The sequence below is a fragment of the Coenobita brevimanus genome, chromosome 91 (assembly GCF_032717465.1).
Source record: "Coenobita brevimanus isolate Jiangsu-jjx chromosome 91, ASM3271746v2, whole genome shotgun sequence".
Classification (NCBI taxonomy): domain Eukaryota; kingdom Metazoa; phylum Arthropoda; class Malacostraca; order Decapoda; family Coenobitidae; genus Coenobita; species Coenobita brevimanus.
Genome location: NC_137044.1, coordinates 23,178,536 through 23,201,804, shown reverse-complemented (window position 1 = coordinate 23,201,804; position 23,269 = coordinate 23,178,536). Strand labels below are relative to the sequence as shown.

At 41.5% G+C, this 23,269-nt stretch overlaps 1 pseudogene; it reads right to left on the bottom strand.

The window, feature by feature from the left end:
- Positions 1 to 18,515, bottom strand: part of LOC145411907 (sulfotransferase 1E1-like) — a 29,477-nt pseudogene extending 10,962 nt beyond the window's left edge.
- Between the last annotated feature and the right edge of the window lie 4,754 nt (positions 18,516 to 23,269).

The following is a 23,269-nucleotide window of genomic DNA, read 5'->3' as shown; positions in this document are numbered from 1 at the left end:
TGAGAAGAGACGTGCATATGAAGTGTGTCTGCAGAGGAAGGATGAGATGTCATATGAAAGGTATAAGGAAAAGAGGAACAGAGCGAGAAGGGCTGTGCGTGATGCTAAAGTAGCAGCAGATGAGAGGTGGGGTAGGTGGCTGACAGAGAATTTTCAGCAGAATAAGAAAATGTTTTGGAAGGAGGTGAAAAGGGTGTGAAAGGGAGAGTCTGGGAAGGAAGAACGAGTAAAATCAGAGGATGGAAGGATGTTAATTGAAATGGATGCAGTAAGGAAGAGATGGGCAGAGTGTTTTGAAAGATTGTTAAATGTAGAATAGGAAAGAGTGGCTGAGATTGTGGCGGATGGAAGGGTGCAAGGAATAAATGTGTTGGGAGAGTTAAATGATTCTTTGATCACGAAGGAGGAAGTGGAGAAGGCAGTAAAGGAGATGAAAACAGGGAAAGCTGCAGGTATGGATGGGTGTGCTGTTGAATGCCTGAAGGGTGGTGGAGTGACTATTGTTGACTGGTTAGTAAGATTGTTGAATGTGTGCTTTGAGAAAGGTATGGTGCCAATTGACTGGGCAAGTGCTTGTGTGGTCCCGTTGTATAACGGCAAGGGTGATAAGTATGAATGTACTAGCTTTAGGGGTATAAGTCTGTTGACTGTTGTAGGGAAGGTGTATGGTAGAGTGTTAATTATGAGAGTTAGAGAGGGTACAGAGGGAGTGATTGGTGATGAGCAGTGTGGCTTTATGAGAGGGAGGGGATGCTTTGATCAGGTGTTTGCTGTGAGACAAGTGTGTGAAAAGTATTTAGCAAAAGGCAAGGATGTGTTTTGGATATTTATGGATTTAGAGAAAGCGTATGATAGAATTGATAGGGAGGTTTTGTGGACTGTTTTAAGATTGTATGGACTTGATGGTAGGTTTCTAAAAGGGGTGAAAAGTTTTTATGTAAATAGTAGAGCATGTGTAAGAGTGGGAAATGCTGTGAGTGATTGGTTTCCTGTGAGAGTGGGGCTGCGTCAGGGATGTGTGATGTCGCCTTGGTTGTTTAATATTTACATGGATGGTGTTGTAAGGGAAGTGAATGCAAGAGTTTTAGGCGGAGGTCTGAGTCTGGTAAATGTTGATGGTGGAGAGTGGAATCTGAAGCAGCTGCTGTTTGCAGATGATACTGCACTGGTGACTGATTCAGAGGAGAGATTGAGACAGTTGATAGAGGAGTTTGGAAGGGTGTGTGAAAGGAGGAAATTGAAAGTAAATGAGAATAAGAGTAAAGTGATGAAGTGTACAAGGTTGATAGATGGTAGGGGGATGAATATAGTTTTGAATGGTGAGTTGCTTGAGGAGGTAGATTGTTTTAAATATCTAGGGTCACATGTTGCTGTGGATGGAAGAACAGATGCAGAAGTGAAGTTTAGAATAAATGAAGTAGGAAAGCTGCTGGGAGGAATGAAAAAAGTGTTTAAATGTCGTTCGCTTAGAATGGATGTAAAGAGAAGGCTGTATGAGGGTGTTGTGGTACCGACTGCGTTATATGGGGCTGAAACATGGAATATGGGTATAGCAGAGAGGAAAAGTTTGAATGTTATGGAGATGAGGTGTCTGAGGAGTATGTGTGGAGTGACGCGTATGGATCGGGTGCAAAATGATGAACTGCGAAGGAGAACTGGAGTTGTTCTGGAGATGGCTGGTAGAGTTGAGCAGAGGGTGTTGCGATGGTTTGGGCATATGGAGAGAATGGATAATGAGCGATTTGTGAAAAAGATAACTAGATCTGATGTGAGAGGTGTAAGGTTGAGAGGAAGACCACGAATAGGATGGATGGACAGTGTGAAGAGAGTGTTGGATGCGAGAGGGATGTCTGTTGAGCAAGGAAGAGTGGCTGTGCGTGACAGAAATAAATGGAGAGAAATTGTGAATGAATAAGTGATGATGCAGCCCTGAGGGGATATTCTCTCACATTTGGTCTGTTCAGCTAGTCAGGTCAGGTGTGGGTAAGGGGATGGGTCTGTTATGATGTGGCAGGGGTAAACCAATTCTGCTGTCGGGCCCTGCTGCGGATGTCACTGATTGCATTGCGCAGTTGACCCTTGTGTGGTGTGGTGCGGTGAGGATCTGTCCGTTCTCCCCTTTGGGGCTAAGATGCCAATGAATGTGTTTGAATGGATGAGTAAATGGGGAGTGTGTCGTCCTGTCTCGGCTACCTCCCTTTCCTTGGGGGAAGCAGCCTAGGCATATAGATAGATAGATAGATGATACTCGACCGCAGCGGTAGCAGCAAGACCATTCTGCCTTTTTTTTCCTTGTCTTCCCCTCGCTTCTGATAATTTGCGACTTTGTTCCTAATTCATGCAAAATTATTTCAGACTGGAAGAAGAAAAGAGATTTTACCTTTTTCTCGTACACTAGGCAGTAAAAAGGACCAAAGCATGAGTTTACACTCTTGCAATGGAAAAACACATACTTTTTGCTCAATCTCTAATATCCTTTTAAAATAAACTTCTGTGTCCAGCTAAACTGAAAACGCTGATGAGAAAGTTTTGAACTCAGTTATTTGTTTATGAACATCTGCATTTTCTTTCTCCTGCAAAACGTTTAGACACTGAGGATACTAGGCTATGACAAGTTTGTTTTTCTCCAAGGAGCTCCGACTCGCGGCATATTTTCGAGGTTTTCCTTATTTTTTATTCATTGATAGTCCTCTGGTTTATCTTAAAAAATCAAGATAATTTTCTTAATGAAAAACTGGCCAGATGCAGTGTAATAACTGCATGTCTGTGAGTAAAAGCTGTTTCCTTCCGTGCATATTGATCGAACCATTTAAAATAGCTTACTAACTTACGCCGCATTCCCGCTTTCTGTCGTCGTCCATGAAGACAAAAAAAAAGGAAATAAATGTCTAAATTATTCCTTAGTGTTGTAACGGAAATTATTATATAAATAATAATGACTGATTTTAATTATTAAACTGCTCTTCTTTTTAGTATTACGCTACTAAAAAATTACTGCGTTTTACCATAGTAGATATGAACTCCGTAAATTACCTGACTGTCCCTGAGCGATACTTCTGAAAATTCAATTAGTTCCGTTTAGGATTTTCTATTATCGTAATAAACGAACTGCTTACTATAGTTTTGAAATATACCGGTACATTTTCATTTATTTGTTGTTTTCTTTAACAGTTTTACAGAATAGGTATCACCTTGTAAAGATATTAAGGACGAACATGTAGCTTACATTATCGATGACCGAAAATTTCTGTATACTCTTCCGTCACTTCTTAGGCCGACTGTACGAGGGGAAAGGGGAAAAGGAAGTGTGTGGTAATCATAGGTACATTTGTCTTCTTAGTGTAATAGGAAAAGTATATGGTAGGATACTTATCGACAGAGTAAGGGAAATAACAGAGGAATTAGTTGGAGAAGAACAGGGAGGTTTTAGAAAGGGCAGAGGTTGTGTAGATCAGATATTCATTCTTAGATCTTTAGTGGAAAAGTTTCAAGAGAAGGGAAAGAAATTGTATGCGGCTTTCATGGATTTGGAGAAAGCATATGTCAGGGTAGGGATAGACAAGGGCTGAAAAGTATTAAGAATATATGGAGTAGATGGGAAGTTGATGAAGGCCGTGAAGAGTACGTGTGAGGGTGCGAAGGCAGTAGTGCGCGTGGGTAGTGAACTGAGTGAATTTTTCTAATTGAAGGTTGGGTTGAAACAGGGATGTGTCATGTCTCCATGGTTGTTTAATCTGTACATGGATGTGGTTTAGGGTTGCCATATCTGAAATGTCAAAATACCGGACGCCTCCGCTGAAATCCATGCTCCCCCCCCCCCAACACACACTTTGGGCCTTTGACGTTATGAAATCTGGATATAATATAATATAATATATATGTATATACACACACACACACACACACACACACACACACACACACACACCAGTACTGCTGTACTGTATCACAATCTTTAATCGTTTTACAATATAATGAAAAACAGGCGAAGTACAGAATTGGCTAGATTATGACCGAAAAATACTAAAGCGCCTTTAATGTAAGATAAGATCATAAGAATAACAAATGCTACAGTGTATAAATGAAACACTAAGCCAATAGTTGTGTGTGTGTACCATGTATTTTATGGCTATATCAGCACCGTGGAAAAAAAAAAAAAAAGAAAAAAAAAAAGCTCGTGACTGAACAACAGGAAAAGGCGGGACATTGTAGCAGCTGCTGGCTCTACACCAGCCAAGTTGGCAACACTTAACAGCTGACGAAAACAACGAAGGCCTCTCTCTCTCTCTCTCTCTCTCTCTCTCTCTCTCTCTCTTGTCATAAGAGTGTAATGGTATTAAGTTCTTTGAAAAAAAAAAAAAAAGTGATTGAAGCTGAACTCCCAGACTTTTGGAGAATTTTTAAAATTCCTCCCGGACGAAGATTTTGACACCTAAATGCCGGACAGGTCCAGGAAAATCCGGACGTATGGCAGCCCTAATGGGGTTATAAAAGAGGTACAAGGTAGGGCAGTGGATGTTGGAGTGGCCCTAATGAGAGAGGGCAGTGTTTGGAAACTCCCTGTACTGTTGTTTGCAGATGATACTGTGTTAAGTGAAGATGAAGGGGAGTTGCAAGGCTTGGTGGATGAGTTTGGGAGAGTGTGTAAGAAACGGAATCTAAAGGTGAATGTAGGGAAGAGTAAAGTGATGGTCTTCGAGAGAAGTGAAGTCAGTGAATGTACAGTGAGATTGGATGAGGAGGAAATGGAAATGTGAGTACGTTTAAGTACTTGGGTAGTGTGATGAGTAAGGATGGAGCTTTGGAGGGTGAAGTGCTTGAAAGGGTACAGCAAGGAAGAAAGGTTGCTGGTTCCTTGAAAGCAGTGATAAGAAACAGGGAAGTGAGCATGGAAGTGAAAAAGTTACTACATGACAGTATTGTGATACCAACTCTAACGTATGGAAGTGAAGCTTGGACGTTGTTGGAAGGACACAAGTCAAGAGTGAGAGTAGTGGAAATGAGTTATTTAAGAGGAGCCTATGGAGTCACATGGAGAGACAGGCTGACGAATGAGGTTATAAAGGAGAGTTGTGGTGTGGATGTGGATGTGATAGGAAGCGTTATGAGGAACACGCTGAGGTGGTTTGGCCATGTGGAGAAGATGGAGGGTGAGAGACTGACGAGGAGAGTGTATTTTAGTGAGGTTGAGGAGGAGAGGGGGAGATGGAGGCCAAGGATGAGATGGAGGGATGGAGTGGAGAGGTATATGAGAGAGGGGGGTGTTAGTTGGGAGCAGGGCAGTGAAATGGCGGGGGACAGGGCGACGTGGAGGCGATTTGATTGTGGTCACCCCGTATGGGATTACGGAGTCTGGCAGTAGATAGATAGATGCATGTCACCCTGACAGAAGCAAGGGTAAATTAGAGAGCATGTCACCCTGATAGAATCTAAGGTGAATTAGAGAGCATGTCACCCTGATAGAAGTTAAGGTAAATTAGAGAGCATGTCACCCTGACAGAAGCAAGGGTAAGTTAGAGAGCATGTCACCCTGATAGAAGCAAGGGTAAATTAGAGAGCATGTCACCCTGATAGAATCTAAGGTGAATTAGAGAGCATGTCACCCTGATAGAAGTTAAGGTAAATTAGAGAGCATGTCACCCTGACAGAAGCAAGGGTAAGTTAGAGAGCATGTCACCCTGATAGAAGCAAGGGTAAGTTAGAGAGCATGTCACCTGGAGTTCAGGAGTACTATAGTCTCTATACTACAGTCTGTGTACTCTGTACTGTATTTTTGTACAATAACCTCTGTACTATAACAAATCACTGTAATGTAATCTCTGTACTGTAATCTCTATACTATAACCTCTGTACTGTATTCTCTACTTACTTTCTCTTCTCATCACTCTCCTGGCAAACTTCTCGAGTGATCCTTGATATCTTCCACTCTTGACCACACGTAAGAAGTGGTACAAGGATACCACCATGTCCTTGGGGTTCCTGGCCACGTAGACTACCTGTAACATCATTACCATCGTCAATCCATCTTCATCCTCAATCATCATAATTATCATCAATTCATCATCATCGTCATCATCATCATCATCATCATCATCGTCTTCGTCCTTCTCTTCCCCTCCTTTTTCTCCAAGCCATTGTTATTATTAAAAACTTTCCACATCCCTGTGGGAAGTTTTCTTGTTTTTGTCAATATTATTATTATTCAAGGGAAGATCTAAGTCGCTGTCATTCGCATACCGTTAGAATTACAGCCTTTATTTTGTACCATATTATAGTACCCCCCCTGTGGCGGGGGGGACACAACCTGGCCACACTATGGGGTGGTACTACTACTCTGTGGCCAGGTTGTGTTAGGAAGAATACTGCCACCGTATTCCCTGCGTGTCGTAAAAGGCGACTAAAAGGGGCGGGGTGAGGGGACTAGGGACCCCCTCCTCTGTTTTTTAGTTCCTAAAAAGAGACAGGCCAGAGAAAGGGATGGGGGATTGAGTTATCCCCGTAGCCTGAAGATTGGGTCTATGAATGTGCGTGGATGTAGTACGATTGAGGCTAAAAGGGAGGAGATTGGGAGAATGTTTGTGAGAAGAAAGTTGGATGTGTTAGCTTTGAGTGAAACGAAGATGAAAGGGAAGGAGGAATCTATGTTTGGAAGTGTGAATGGAAGATTGTCAGGTGTTGATAGAGGAAGGGCAAGAGAAGGTGTGGCCTTGTTAGTGAGTCCGGAAGTACAGCAATGTGTGATTGAATGGAAGGAGGTGTCATCGAGACTGATGTGGATGAAAGCGAAATTTGAACGTGAGTTGTGGATGTTTGTCAGTGCATATGGGCCTGGTAGTGAAAGGGATGAAGAAGAGAGGGAGTCTTTCTGGAATGATGTTGATGGGTGTCTGCAGAGTTTTGGAGCGAATGTGAATGTGGTAATGATGGGAGATCTGAATGCTAGAGTGGGAAATGTAGCAGTTGAAGGCGTAGTTGGTATGCATGGTGTGCCTGGAAGAAATGAAAATGGGGAACAAATGATAGCGATGTGTGTTGAGCGAGAGATGGTGATTGGGAATACGCTGTTTGAGAAGAAAGATATTTATAAGTATACATGGGTGAGACAGGAGGGTGGAAGGGTTGTTGATAGAGCTTTGATGGACTATGTGGTTGTGTCTAGGAATGTAATAGGAAGATTGTTGGATGTGAGAGTTCTGAGAGGGGAGGGTGGAGGTATGTCTGACCACTACATGGTGGAGGGAAAGTTAAGAGTAGGTAAGAGATGGGTGAGAGCTAGGAGGGTTAGGTGTGGCAGGGAGGTTTTGAAAGTGAGTGAGTTGGATAAAAGAGAGAAAATGATAGAGTATCAGGAGAAATTGAAAGCTGAGTGGAACGCAGTGAAAGATCGGGAAAATGGCAGCGTGGAGGAGGAATGGCAGTTGTTTAAGAGTGCTGTGGTGGGGCATGCAGAAGAGGTGTGTGGTGTGAGACGTGTGGGTGGTGGTGTAAGAAAAGGAAGTGAATGGTGGTGCGAGGAAGTAAGTATGGCTGTGGCTGAGAAGAGACGTGCATATGAAGTGTGGCTGCAGAGGAAGGATGAGATGTCATATGAAAGGCATAAGGAAAAGAGGAATAGAGCGAGAAGGGCTGTGCGTGATGCTAAAGTAGCAGCAGATGAGAGGTGGGGTAGGCGGCTGACTGAGAATTTTCAACAGAATAAGAAAATGTTTTGGAAGGAGGTGAAAAGGGTGCGAAAGGAAGAGTCTGGGAAGGAAGAACGAGTAAAAGCAGAGGATGGAAGGATGTCAATTGAGATGGATGCAGTAAGGAAGAGATGGGCAGAGTATTTTGAAAGATTGTTAAATGTAGAGGAGGAAAGGGTGGCTGAGATTGTTGCGGATGGAAGGGTGCAAGGAATAAATGTGTTGGGAGAGTTGAATGATTCTTTAATCACGAAGGAGGAAGTGGAGAAGGCAGTAAAGGAGATGAAAACAGGGAAAGCTGCAGGTATGGATGGGTGTGCTGTTGAATGCCTGAAGGGTGGTGGAGTGACTATTGTTGACTGGTTAGTAAGATTGTTGAATGTGTGCTTTGAGAAAGGTATGGTGCCAATTGACTGGGCAAGTGCTTGTGTGGTCCCGTTGTATAAAGGCAAGGGTGATAAGTATGAATGTACTAGCTTTACGGGTATAAGTCTGTTGAGTGTTGTAGGTAAGGTGTATGGTAGAGTGTTAATTATGAGAGTTAGAGAGGGTACAGAGGGAGTGATTGGTGATGAGCAGTGTGGCTTTAAAAGAGGGAGGGGATGCGTTGATCAAGTGTTTGTTGTGAGACAAGTGTGTGAAAAGTATTTAGCGAAAGGCAAGGATGTGTTTTGGGCATTTATGGATTTAGAGAAAGCATATGATAAAATTGATAGGGAGGTTTTGTGGACTGTTTTAAGATTGTATGGACTTGATGGTAGGTTACTAAAAGGGGTGAAAAGTTTTTATGTAAATAGTAGAGCGTGTGTAAGAGTGGGAAATGCTGTGAGTGATTGGTTTCCCGTGAGAGTGGGGCTGCGACAGGGATAAGTGATGTCGCCTTGGTTGTTCAATATTTACATGGATGGTGTTGTAAGGGAGGTGAATGCAAGAGTTTTAGGTGGAGGTCTGAGTCTGGTGAATGTTGATGGTGGAGAGTGGAATCTGAAGCAGCTGCTGTTTGCAGATGATACCACACTGGTGGCTGATTCAGAGGGGAGATTGAGACAGTTGGTAGAGGAGTTTGGAAGGGTGTGTGAAAGGAGGAAGTTGAAAGTAAATGAGATTAAGAGTAAAGTGATGAAGTGTACGAGGTTGATAGATGGTAGGGGGATGAACATAGTTTTGAATGATGAGTTGCTTGAGGAGGTAGATTGTTTTAAATATCTAGGGTCACATGTTGCTGTGGATGGAAGAATAGATGCAGAAGTGAAGTTTAGAATAAATGAAGTAGGAAAGGTGCTAGGAGGAATGAAAAAAGTGTTTAAATGTCGTTCACTTAGAATGGATGTAAAGAGAAGGCTGTATGAGGGTGTTGTGGTACCGACTGCGTTATATGGGGCTGAAACATGGAATATGGGTGTAGCAGAGAGGAAAAGTTTGAATGTAATGGAGATGAGGTGTCTGAGGAGTATGTGTGGAGTGACGCGTATGGATCGGGTGCGAAATGATGAAGTGCAAAGGAGAACTGGAGTTGTTCGGGAGATAGCTGGTAGAGCTGGGCAGAGGGAGTTGCGATGGTTTGGGCATATGGAGAGAATGGATAATGAGCGATTGGTGAAAAAGATAACTAGATCTGATGTGAGAGGTGTAAGGCTGAGAGGAAGACCACGAATAGGATGGATGGACAGTGTGAAGAGAGCACTGGATGCGAGATGGATGTCTGTTGAGCAAGGAAGAGTGGCTGTGCGTGACAGAAATAAATGGAGAGAAATTGTGAATGAATAAGTGATGACGCAGCCCTGAGGGGATATTCTCCCGCATTTGGTCTGATCAGCTAGTCAGGTCAGGTGCGGGTAAGGGGATGGGTCTGTTATGATGTGGCAGGGGTAAACCAGTTGTGCTGTCGGGCCCTGCTGCGGATGTCACTGATTGCATTGCGCAGTTGACCCTTGTGCGGTGTGGTGCAGTTAGGATCTGTCCGTTCTCCCCTTTGGGGCTAAGATGCGAATGAATGTGTTTGAATGGATGAGTAAATGGGGAGTGTGTCGTCCTGTCTCGGCTACCTCCCTTTCCTAGGGGGAAGCAGCCTAGGTATATAGATAGATAGATAGATATTATAGTACTGGTTGGCCGCTTTATCTGATCAACTATCATCCTGATCCTTCCAGCAGAACCCTGATAGGATCAGGGGAAAAAAAAAGTGAACCTAAAACTCAAGAACCACTTAAGTTAAAGGGGCTGAAATGTTTTATGGCTTATACATTTGACACGGCCAGAACGCAGTGCTTAATATAGTCCATCGGATCATTATTCTGCAGATCGCCTATGGTCCAAAAATTTGACTAGCCCGGAGGACAGAGAAATTACCTGATTTTACATGAAAGAATAAAGCTACAACCACCAAACTTGGTGGACTTATAGATCTTGATGACCTAAGGTGATATGCACCTTGACCTCAAGATCCCATTAAAGGTCGGCTTCTTGTAGACAATGTCTGAGGGAAGTTTTTCTTTATCAAAATTGTCCTTGAACAATTTTCCAATGCTCTAGTTATTATTATTATTATTTTTTTATTATTATTATTGTTGTTGTTGTCGTCGTTGTTGTTGTCGTTGTTGTTGTTGTTGTTGTTGTTGTTGTTGTTGTTGTTGTTGTTGTTGTTGGTTTCATCATCATCATCACTGTTATCATCATTGTTTCATTACACCCTTACGATTGAGTGTATTTTACTGCTCGATGTGTGTGTGTGTGTGTGTGTGTGTGTGTGCGTGTGTGTGTGTGTGTGTGTGTGTGTGTGTGTGTGTGTGTGTGTGTGTGTGTGTGTGTGTGTGTGTGTGTGTGTGTGTGTGTGTGTGTAAACAGTATAATTCTAACAGTTCTTAATTGATGTGAACGTGATTTAGTGCAATGGTTGAGGATAAGCAGTGATGCTGACCTGTTGCTTTATAGAACAAGGATAAAGAGCAAGGTCAAGTTATAAGCTTCACTCCGATAAAGCTAATGTTGTTGGAAGGACTAAGAGACTGGTATAAATGGATGTGTTCGCTTTGAGTGAAACGAAGATGAAAGGGAAGGGTGAGTCTATGTTTGGAAGTGTGAATGGAAGATTGCCAGGTGTTGATAGAGGAAGGGCAAGAGAAGGTGTGGCCTTGTTATTGAGTCCGGAAGTACAGCAGTGTGTGATTGAATGGAAGGAGGTGTCATCGAGACTGATATGGGTGAAAGCGAAATTTGAACGTGAGTTGTGGGTGTTTGTGAGTGCATATGGGCCTGGTAGTGAAAGGGATGAAGAAGAGAGGGAGTCTTTCTGGAATGATGTTGATGAGTGTCTGCAGAGTTTTAGAGCGAATGTGAATGTGGTAATGATGGGAGATCTGAATGCTAGAGTGGGAAATGTAGCAGTTGAAGGCGTAGTTGGTATGCATGGTGTGCCTGGAAGAAATGAAAATGGGGAACAAATGATAGCGATGTGTGTTGAGCGAGAGATGGTGATTGGAAATACGCTGTTTGAGAAGAAAGATATTTATAAGTATACATGGGTGAGACAGAGGGGTGGAAGGGTTGTTGATAGAGCTTTGATGGACTATGTAGTTGTGTCCAGGAATATAATAGGAAGATTGTTGGATGTGAGAGTTCTGAGAGGGGAGGGTGGAGGTATGTCTGACCACTACCTGGTGGAGGGAAAGTTGAGAGTAGGTAAGAGATGGGTGAGAGCTAGGAGGGTTAGGTGTGGCAGGGAGGTTTTGAAAGTGAGTGAGCTGGATAAAAGAGGGAAAATGATGGAGTATCAGAAGAAGTTGAAAGATGAGTGGAACGCAGTCAAAGATCAGGAAAATGGCAGTGTGGAGGAGGAATGGCAGTTGTTTAAGAGTGCTGTGATGAGGCATGCAGAAGAGGTGTGTGGTGTGAGACTTGCGGGTGGTTGTGTAAGAAAAGGAAGTGAATGGTGGTGCGAGGAAGTAAGTATGGCTGTGGCTGAGAAGAGACGTGCATATGAAGTGTGGCTGCAGAGGAAGGATGAGGTTTCATATGAGAGGTATAGGGAAAAGAGGAATAGGGCGAGAAGGGCCTTGCGTGATGCTAAAGTCGCAGCAGATGAGAGGTGGGATAGGCGGCTGACTGAGAATTTTCAATAGAATAAGAAAACGTTCTGGAAGGAGGTGAAAAGGGTGTGAAAGGGAGAGTCAAAGAAGGAAAAAGGAGTTAAAGCAGAGGATGGAAGGATGTTAATTGAGATGGATGCTGTAAGGAAGAGGTGGGCGGAGTATTTTGAAAGACTGTTAAATGTAGAGGAGGAAAGGGAGGCTGAGATTGTGGCGGATGGAAGGGTGCAAGGAATAAATGTGTTGGGAGAGTTGAATGATTCTTTGATCACGAAGTAGGAAGTGGAGAAGGCAGTAAAGGAGATGAAAACAGGGAAAGCTGCAGGTATGGATGGGTGTGATGTTGAATGCCTGAAGGGTGGTGGAGTGACTATTGTTGACTGGTTAGTAAGATTGTTGAATGTGTGCTTTGTGAAAGGTATGGTGCCAGTTGACTGGGCAAGTACTTGTGTGGTCCCGTTGTATAAAGGCAAAGGTGATACATATCAATGTACTAGCTTTAGGGGTATAAGTCTCTTGAGTGTTGTAGGTAAGGTGTATGGTAGAGTGTTAATTATGAGAGTTAGAGAGGGTACAGAGGGAGTGATTGGTGATGAGCAATGTGGCTTTAGGAGAGGGAGAGGATGCGTGGATCAGGTGTTTGCTGTGAGACAACTGTGTGAGAAGTATTTAGCAAAAGGCAAGGATGTGTTTTGGGAGTTCATGGATTTAGAGAAAGCGTATGATAAAACTGATAGGGAGGCTTTGTGGACTGTTTTAAGATTGTATGGACTTGATGGTAGCTTACTAAAAGGGGTGAAGAGTTTATATGTAAATAGTAGAGCGTGTGTAAGAGTGGGAAATGCAGTGAGTGATTGGTTTCCTGTGAGAGTGGGGCTGCGGCAGGGATGTGTGATGTCGCCTTGGTTGTTTAATATTTATATGGATGGTGCTGTAAGGGAGGTGAATGCAAGAGTTTTAGGTGGAGGTCTGAGTCTGGTGAATGTTGATGGTGGAGAGTGGAATCTGAAGCAGCTGCTGTTTGCAGATGATACTGCACTGGTGGCTGATTCAGAGGAGGGATTGAGACAGTTGATAGAGGAGTTTGGAAGGGTGTGTGAAAGGAGGAAATTGAAAGTAAATGAGAATAAGAGTAAAGTGATAAAGTGTACGAGGTTGGTAGATGGTAGGGGGATGAATATAGTTTTGAATGGTGAGTTGCTTGAGGAAGTAGAGTGTTTTAAATATCTAGGGTCACATGTTGCTGTGGATGGAAGAATAGATGCAGAAGTGAAGATTAGAATGAATGAAGGAGGAAAGGTGCTGAGAGGAATGAAAAAGTTGTTTAGATGTCGTTCGCTTAAAATGGATGTAAAGAGAAGGCAGTATGAGGGTGTTGTGGTACTGACTGCATTATATGGGGCTGAAACATGGAATATGGGTGTAGCAGAGAGGAAAGGTTTGAATGTATTGGAGATGAGGTGTCTGAGGAGTATGTGTGGAGTGACACGTATGGATTGAGTGCGAAATGATGAACTGCGAAGGAGAACTGGAGTTGTTCGGGAGATGGCTGGTAGAGTTGAGCAGAGGATGTTGCAATGGTTTGGGCATATGGAGAGAATGGATAATGAGCGTTTGGTGAAAAAGATAACTAGATCTGATGTGAGAGGTGTAAGGTTGAGAAGAAGACCACGAATAGGATGGATGGACATTGTGAAGAGAGCCTGGATGTGAGAGGGATGTCTGTTGAGAAAGGAAGAGTGGCTGTGCATGACAGAAATAAATGGAGAGAAACTGTGAATGAATAAATGATGACGCAGCCCTGAGAGGATATTCTCCTGCATTTGGTCTTATCAGTTAGTCAGGTCAGGTGCAGGTAAGGGGATGATGTGGCAGGGGTAAACCAGTTCAGCTGTCGGGCCCTGCTGCGGATGTCACTGATTACACTGCGCAGTTGACCCTTGTGCGGTGTGGTGCGGTGAAGATCTGTCCCTTCTCTCCTTTGGGGCTAAGATGCGAATGAATGTGTTTGAATGGATGAGTAAGTGGGGAGTGTGTCGTCCTGTCTCGGCTACCTCCCTTTCCGTAGGGGAAGCAGCCTAGGTATATAGGTAAATAGATATTTTAAGAACAAAAAAATTAGTCACAGAATAAAATTATATATCTTAACCTAACCTGACCTAACTTAATCCGGCTCTATTACTCAAACATTTTATTCAATTTCGGCCGAATTTGGTGGAAGGATTAAGGGTCAGCCAAGAATGAAATTATTCGATTTTGAGACAACAGGTCATAGGGAAAGAACAAAGGGGAAGGTCAATGCAGACAGGTTAGATACGACTTGGCGAGAAGGTTGAGGGTTAGGGATAAAAATCAGTTTTCCAGAGTAATCAGGCATCGGTCAGGGTCACAAGGCACGGTCATAATTTAGGACTGAAGGGTGCAGGTGTGTTTACTCTCTGTGTGCTCCTCGTAACACCTCTCCCTTGGCGACTTATTTTGCATATTATACCTTCACGTTCCCTTGTACGTTATCTGTATTGTTTATGGTTCCACACAATTAGCGTCATTAGATGACAGAGAGGTGTAATGTGAAGAATATCAATGGCTAACAGTGAGACCCTTTCACTTATTTGCATCTCTCTCTCTCTCTCTCTCTCTCTCTCTCTCTCTCTCTCTCCCCAACCTTGCATTTCTGGAGCAGGTCCTTGTTGTGCAGCTCCAGAGGGAAGTGGGATTTAATCACTCTTGGCGAGGGCTGACTCTCCACTATCTGAATGGCCATACCGTCCTCCTTTGTCCTCCCAGGACAGACTCTGCTGAATTTCTCAGCGACCGACTTCATGTCCTTAACGGCTTGTTCGTACTTGTCGAAGATCATATCTAAACTGGAATTGCAAAGGTGTAGGTTAGAGGAAGGACAGCCTGATGGTGAAGTGCAGGGATTAAGGCATCTGACTATAGTCAGATAGTTCTATAGATATATTAGCGCTAGGGTTCCTATGACTCACCTCCTTGTGAAAATGGCTTTGACTCAGTTCCAAGTGCTGGCTGAATGATGTACTGTTTTTTATGTAAGGAAGAAGGAACCAAAGGCCAGAAGCCCATAAGCTTGTTCCCACACACACACAAGCAGCTCCATATCAGACCGATACAGAGAAGGATATAGCCTGAATACACACACACACACACACACACACACACACACACACACACACACACACACACACACACACACAAGCAGCTCCATATCAGACCGATACAGAGAAAGATATAGCCTGAATACACACACACACACACACACACACACACACACACACACACACACACACACACACACACACACACACACACACACACACACATCGCTAGATAATTACCCAACATCCAGTGATCGGACCCACAGCTTCTCCTTCATCTCCTCGTTATTGGGGTCCAGATCCGGGTTCCTTAACATGACCCAGAGAATTTCCTGCATCCACGTTGTGCCGCTTTTGGGGAACGTAATGACGAACACGTCGTCTGGCCGAAGCTGGAAAAGCATCATCACCATCATCATTATCATTAATAATTTAAGCTTTACTGTCATTATCATCATTATCACCATCATCATTATCATTAATAATTTAAGCTTTACTGTCATCATCATCATCATCATCATCAATAATAATTTAAGTTTTACTGTCATCATCATCATCATCAATAATAATATAAACTTTACTGTCATCATCATCATTATCATCATCATTATGTCATCATTCATCATAATAATAGTTTTTACTGTCATCATCATCATCATCATCATCATAATGATGTCATCATCATAATCATCATCATCATTCATCATAATAATATAAGCTTTACTGTCATCATCATCATTATCAACATTATCTTCATCATTAATAATATAAGCTTTACTGTCATCATCATCATCATCATCATCAATAATAATATAAACTTTACTGTCATCATCATCATTATCATCATTATCTTCATCATTAATAATTTAAGCTTTACTGTCATCATCATCATCATCATCATCAATAATAATATAAACTTTACTGTCATCATCATCATTATCATCATCATCATTATCATCATCATCATCATCATCATTATACTAGGGCTGAGTACAAGAAGGGCCAATGTCAAAAATTGCTCATATGGAGATAAGGGCACCAGGGAGCTTGTAAAATAAAGGTCTTTCAGTGCTACAAAGGCCAATGTCGCCAGAGTCTTAGGGAGGATGCTATAACACAACTACAAGACGGACCACGGAAACTTGCGCCTAAAAAGCTGAAGGACCTGATTGATCTTCCTCTGATTTCTGCTGGAAGTAGACATTTCTACAGGAGCTGACAGGCAGCAGATGGTGTAGATGATGATTATTTAGATGATGACACCAGAATGTAATTTCTCATTAGTCTTTATACACCGAAAAATGATTGTCTTAAAATTTTTGGAGATCTGGCTAATGTTTCAAATCAGGAATGATTTTTATGAAAAAAAAAAATATATATATAATTTTCAAATTTTTGTTTATAAACAATGGAAATATTACCTAAGATAAGGAAATGACACTTAGGTAAATTTAATATTCAGTTGAAAACATGTAACAATAATTTTATTTAAAAAATATGCAAATTATTATCGAATAAGAAAAAATTATGTCAAAGGAAAATATTCTTTACATATATTTATTTATTTTTTTTCACAATGTAAAGCAGCTTTTAGTTACTGGAAAGGCACTATGTGATTGCTACTTGGCTTAAGCAACAACGAAAACATTACTTTTATGTCTATTCTTCTTAGCTGAATTTTAGTGAAGTCTGCAAACTTATAAATGCATTGTCCTCAAAACCTCATTTTTTGACATTGGCCCTTCTTGCACTCAGCCCTGAAATATAAACTTTACTGTCGTCATCATCGTTATCATCATCATCATCATTATTAATAATATAAGCTTTACTGTCATCATCATTATCATCATCATCATCATTATTAATAATATAAACTTTACTGTCATCATCATTATCATCATCATCATCATTATTAATAATATAAACTTTACTGTCATCATCATTATCATCATCATTATTAATAATATAAGCTTTATGTCGTCATCATCATTATCATCATCATCATGATTATTATTAATATTATAAACTTTACTGTCGTCATCATCATCATCATCATTATCATTATTAAAAATATAAGCTTTACTGTCATCATCATTATCATCATTATCATCATCATCATCATCATCGTCATCATCATTATTAATAATATAAACTCTACTGTCGTCATCATCATCGTCATCATCATTATTAATAATATAAGCTTTACTGTCATCATCATTATCATTATCATCATCATCATCATCATCATTATTATTAATATTATAAACTTTACTGTCGTCATCATCATTATCATCATCATCATCATCATCACCATTATTAATATTATAAACTTAACTGTCGTCATCATCATTATCATCATCATCATCATTATTAATATTATAAACTTTACTGTCATCATCATCATCATCATCATCATCATCATTATTAATAATATAAACTTTACTGTCGTCATCATCATCATTATTAATAATATATGCTTTACTGTCATCATCATCTTCTTCTTCATCATCATCATTATTAATAATGTAAACTTTGCTGTCATCATCATCATCATCATTAATAATATAAAGTTTACTGTCATCATTATCATCACCTTTATTAATAACATAAACTTTACTGTCATCATCATCATCATCATCATCATTAATAATATGAGCTTTACCGTCATCATCATCTTCTTCTTCTTCATCATCATTATTAATAATATAAGCTTTACCGTCATCATCATTATCATCATCATCATTATTAATAATATAAGCTTTACCGTCATCATCATTATCATCATCGTCATTATTAATAATATAAGCTTTACCGTCATCATCATCATCATCATCATAATTAATAATATAAACTTTGTCACCATCATCATCATTATCATCATTAATAAAATAAACTTTATTACCATCACCACCATCATCATCTTTGTCATCATCATCATCATCATCATCATCATTAATAATATAAACTTTATTCTCATCATCATCATCATCATCATCATCATCATTAATAATATAAACTTTATTCTCATCATCATCATCATTATCATCATTAATAATATAAACTTTATTACCATCGCCACCATCATCATCTCTGTCATCATAGTCATCGTCATAACTAATAATATAAACTTCACTATCATCATCCTCATCATTATCATCATCATTATCATCAGCAAAGTTTATAATTACTGTTAGCACTGCCATCATCGTCATTAGTTATTCATCGTCCTTCACTTTATTCTCAGCTGTAATAATCCCCCTCATCAATATTCGTATCAGTATTATCGTTGTGTAAGGGCAGCTGGATCATGGAAAACAAATCGCTAAAGAAGATACGTTACGGAATCTCCAAGGCAGCACATATCTCCACCTCGTGTCTTGGAGTATGACAACCCTTATAACACTGAGCTGTGACGTGGGAAATAAATGGCTAAGGAAAATGTGTTAGGGTACCTCCATGTTGTAAAGCCGGTCCAGGTATCGTGTGGCAATGGCCGGGTACAACCAGCCGTCGGGCAGGATTCGCACCACACCACTTCTGTACTTCACCAGGTCTTCGCTGATCTTCCGTAACTCTTCACTGGTCGGGAGTTCGGTCTCATGGCCAGATAGAAGGCGTTGCTTGTTCATCCTTAGTGGTCTTGTTTTCGCACAGGCTGCAGAATGGACAGAAGGGTTAGGTGAGGTTAGGTTAGGTTGCGTTAGTGAGGTTAGGTCAGGTTAGGTTAGGTTGCGTTAGTGAGGTTAGGTCAGGTTAGGTTAGGTTGCGTTAGTGAGGTTAGGTCAGGTGAGGTTAGGTTGCGTTAATGAGGTTAGGTTGCGTTGATGAGGTTAGGTCAGGTTAGGTTAGGTGGCGTTAGTGAGGTTAGGTCAGGTTAGGTTAGGTGGCGTTAGTGAGGTTAGGTCAGGTTAGTTTAGGTTAGGTTAGGTTGTTAGTGAGGTTAGGTCAGGTTAGCTTAGGTGAGGTTAGATTAGGTTTCGTTAGTGAGGTTAGGTCAGATTAGGTTGCGTTAGTGGGTTAGGTGATGTTAGATTAGGTTAGATTAGGTCAGGGTAGGTTAGATTGTGTTAGTGAGGTTAGGTCAGGCTAGGTGAGGTTATATTAGGTTAGGTTAGATTGCGTTAATGAGGTTAGGTATGATAATAGTAACACAACTACTAGCTACTACTACTACTACTACTACTACTACTAGTTACTACTTTTTTTTTTTTTTTTTATGTGTCCGACTCTGGGCATAGGCTTCACAGCCTGCTATCAAGGCCCAGCAGTCCTCCTACATACCATACACCTCTACATGTCACCACTTCGGCGCTAACACCCACCGTCCATATTGAATACTTGCTAGGGCTGTCTCATACAGGACTGGTGTATTGGTATTAGCGGGGGTATTTTTACGACATGTCGGCGGGTCTTCTGGTAGATCAGTAAAGCCTGATTTAATGAAATTCAAATCCTTAAACTGTTCCCTGCCCCAGCCAGGATTCGAACCTGGGTCCGTAAGGACTGCAGGCCACCTTCTCTACCGATTGCTACTACTACTGCTACTACTAGCTACTACTACTGCTACTACTACTACTACTACTACGAGGAGGAGGAGGAGGAGGAGGAGGGGGTAATAATAATAATAAGAGTAATAATAATAATAATAATAATAATAATAATAATAATAACAACAACAACAACAACAACAGGTGGGGGCGCTCACCATCCACTCATTCAGTGTAGTGCTGCACTAGGGTGACTGCCCTTTCCTCTTTTCTTTCTTTCCTTCCTTCCTCTGTCTTTCTTTCCTTCTTTGTTTCCTCTTCCTTCTGTCTACAGGTGACTCTATACTGAGTGACAAGCCATATGGTGTCCTGTACACCAGGAAACCATTACTACGCTGGATGGTAACCATATAACCAAATTATGGCGCCTGGTGGTTTAGTGGGTAATTAAGGCCCTCCAATCGAATTGAGGTGGTGCAGGTTTATATCCAAGGAATGGTTGGGGTTTATTGCTCATGTAATGCCACTCAGGGATGAGTGAGGCTGGTCACCCTCATCTTAAATGTGAGGACCAACTTGCCTAGCCCCGGGCTCTTACGCTTCTCATAGGGCAACACAGGATTAGATAATAATGATGATAAGGATGATGATGGTGATAATAATAATAATAATAATAATAATAATAATAATAAGAGCAGTCACAGAGTTCAGCATTCGCGTGCACCAACTGATTTGACGGAATTATTTGACTTTACCCTGTGACCCTGACCTTCGATAGATTACTCTCAATATCTTTATTCTCTCCTAACTTTGTAATAATTCCACTAACGTTCGTTCAGATAAGATCAGTAATGTTTGAGCTGACTTTTGCCAGTGATCTTGAAATTTAATCTTTCCCTGCTATCTCGCCTTTTCACTGCATTCAAAAATAAATTTCTGTTTCACTCTTGTTGTTTTTACCTGAAGACTTCCACAAGGTTTAGCTGATATCAGACAGAATCTGTTTAAGCTGATCCTGTGGTGGGTCATCGACACCTGTCTCACTCAAGAACACTAGATCACACTCCAGCGTGATCCTCAACTCATCCACCAAGCTGGAGCCAAATCAGATCAAAACTGTTTCACTTATTTTATTCACTTACAGATACGTGGCTCGAGCTTTGACCTTTTCCTGTGACCTTGACCTTTGGTTGATTGTTCTCAAAACTGTATCCCTCTGTTCTTCCTTTTGTTCTTCCTTGACCTTTGACCTGTTGTTCTCAAAAGCAGTACGTGTGCTCCTTAGCCGGTTGTCAACCCATCCACCAAGTTGGCTACAATTGGATAAGAACTGTTTGAAATATGTTAAACTCTCACACGGGTCACACTTTGTCCTGTGATCTGCCCCTTACACTGATGGTTCGAGTCTAATTACTTCATTCTTACCCTGCTGTCAATTATTTCCCAAAGTTTGTTCGAAATTAGATAAAAAATATATAAGCTGATCTTGCTAGCCCGTGATACTCTACTTTGACTTTATGCTCTAAAAAACAGTTGGTGTCTATGAGGCCTACCGTATCTGTCAACCTTTCCACCAAGTTTCGCTAAATCGATTAAAACACACACACACACACACACACACACACACACACACACACACACACACACGTAGAGAGAGAGAGAGAGAGAGAGAGAGAGAGAGAGAGAGAGAGAGAGAGAGAGAGAGAGAGAGAGAATTCTGTATAAACAAAAAAGAGCCTCTGTTACCGTCTTTTGTTGTTGTTGTTTTTTAGCAGCTCTGGGCTGTTTTGTAAGTGGCATAGAAGGCATGGTAACACCTCTTACTTTGCTATTTATCCTGCTTTTTACATCACAGTATCCTCCTATACGTTTAGGCTACAAATTATGTCGGTAGTGGGTAGTTAAATTGTAAGAAATTATTTAGATGCACTGCACAAAATAAGTCGCTACGGTAAAGGTGCTAGGAAGGGTAAGACAATGTCACTAACTTATATCTGATACTTATAGAACACGTGGTTGTTACGTGGTATTAGCCTGCATCCCATATTACAGAGTGCAGCTTGCAATGACAAATATTAGTTCGCGGTACGAAATAATTTCCTGATTGCGTGAATGTAAAACACACACACACACACACACACACACACACACACACACACACACACACACACACACACACACACACACTCTACTCACGGCTGCGTAGAGAGGTGGTGAGTGTTAGTGAGGAGGAGTAAGCATGCACTGACGTAGCGACTTGCCTTGTGGCTGATGTGAAATTAAATGTGAGCACGTGACTGAGTGGGGCAGGATGGAAGGGTCTTGGATGTTGATGTATGAGAGAGAGAGAGAGAGAGAGAGAGAGAGAGAGAGAGAGAGAGAGAGAGAGAGAGAGAGAGAGAGAGACTGTTCATATGCTCCACTTCAGATCAGCCAAGCCATTTCTTTTGTGTTGCGGGGACGGTTCATTCAGCGTTATCAGAATCTATCCTACATCATATTCACATACTCCCACTGCCACACCCATGCCCACACCAGCAGACTGAGCCGTCCAAGCAACACATCAGACATCCCCGGCTGTGTTTTAGTGTTGACGGACCACTATGTCTGTTATTTTGCAGAGTTAGAAATAAGTTAGGTCAAATTTACTAACCCAGTAGATTATAGTGGCTTTATGTACCTTGATGCAAGATTGTAGTAGTAGTAGTGGTGGTGGTGGTGGTGGTAGTAGTGGTGGTGGTGGTGGTGGTGGTGGTGGTAGTAGTAGTAGTAGTAGTAGTGGTAGTAGTGGTGGTGGTTGTGGTGGTGGTAGTAGTACTAGCAGTTGGTGGGGTGGTCGCGGCAGTAGTAGTTGCTGATGTGCTGGTAGTAGTAGTAATAGTAGTAGTAGTAGTAGTAGTAGTAGTAGTAGTTGCTGTTGTTGTTGTTGTTGTTGTCGTAATGATAGTAGTAGTAGTAGTAGTAGTAGTAGCAGCACTAGTAGTAGTAGTAGTAGTAGTAGTCGTAATTGTAGTAATAGTAGTAGTAGTCGTCATTGTAGTAATAGTAGTAGCAGAAATAATAATCTATCTATCTATCTATTGCCAGACGCCTCAATCCCGTTTGGGGTGGCCACAGACAAATCGCCTCCAAGTCGCCCTGTCCCCCGCCATTTCACTGCCCTGCTCCCAACTCACACCCCCCTCTCTCATATACCTCTCCACCCCATCCCTCCATCTCATCCTTGACCTCCCCCTCCCTCTTACCCCCTCCACCTCACTCACATACACTCTCTTCGTCAGTCTTTCACCCTCCATCCTCTCCACATGGCCAAACCACCTCAGTGTGTTCCTCCTAACGCTTCCTATCACATCCACATCCACACCACAACGCTCCTTTATATCCTCATTCGTCAGCCTGTCTCTCCATGTGACTCCACAGGCTCCTCTTAAATAACTCATTTCCACTGCTCTCACTCTTGACTTGTGTCTTTCCAATAACGTCCAATAATAATAATAATAATAATAATAATAATAATAATAATAATAATAATAATAATAATAATAATAATAACACATACATACATACATACATCATCTAAACCTGCATTTCCCCATGAGAAGCGTAGGAGCCTGGGGCAAGGCAAGTTGGTCCTAACATTTAAGACGAAAGTGACCAGCCTCACTCATCCCTGAATGGCATTACGTGAGCAGTAAACCCCAACCACCCCTTGGATATGAGATGACACGGGCTCAGTCCTGTTGGAGCGCCTTAAATAATATCATTCTCGTCCTCCTCATCATCATTACACTGCAGTATATATAACAGTGGTAGGAATAGTAACAGCGGTAGTGGTGGCAGTAATGTAAGTAATGACAGTGGTAGTAGTAGTAATAATGGAGGTGGGGGTGGTAGTT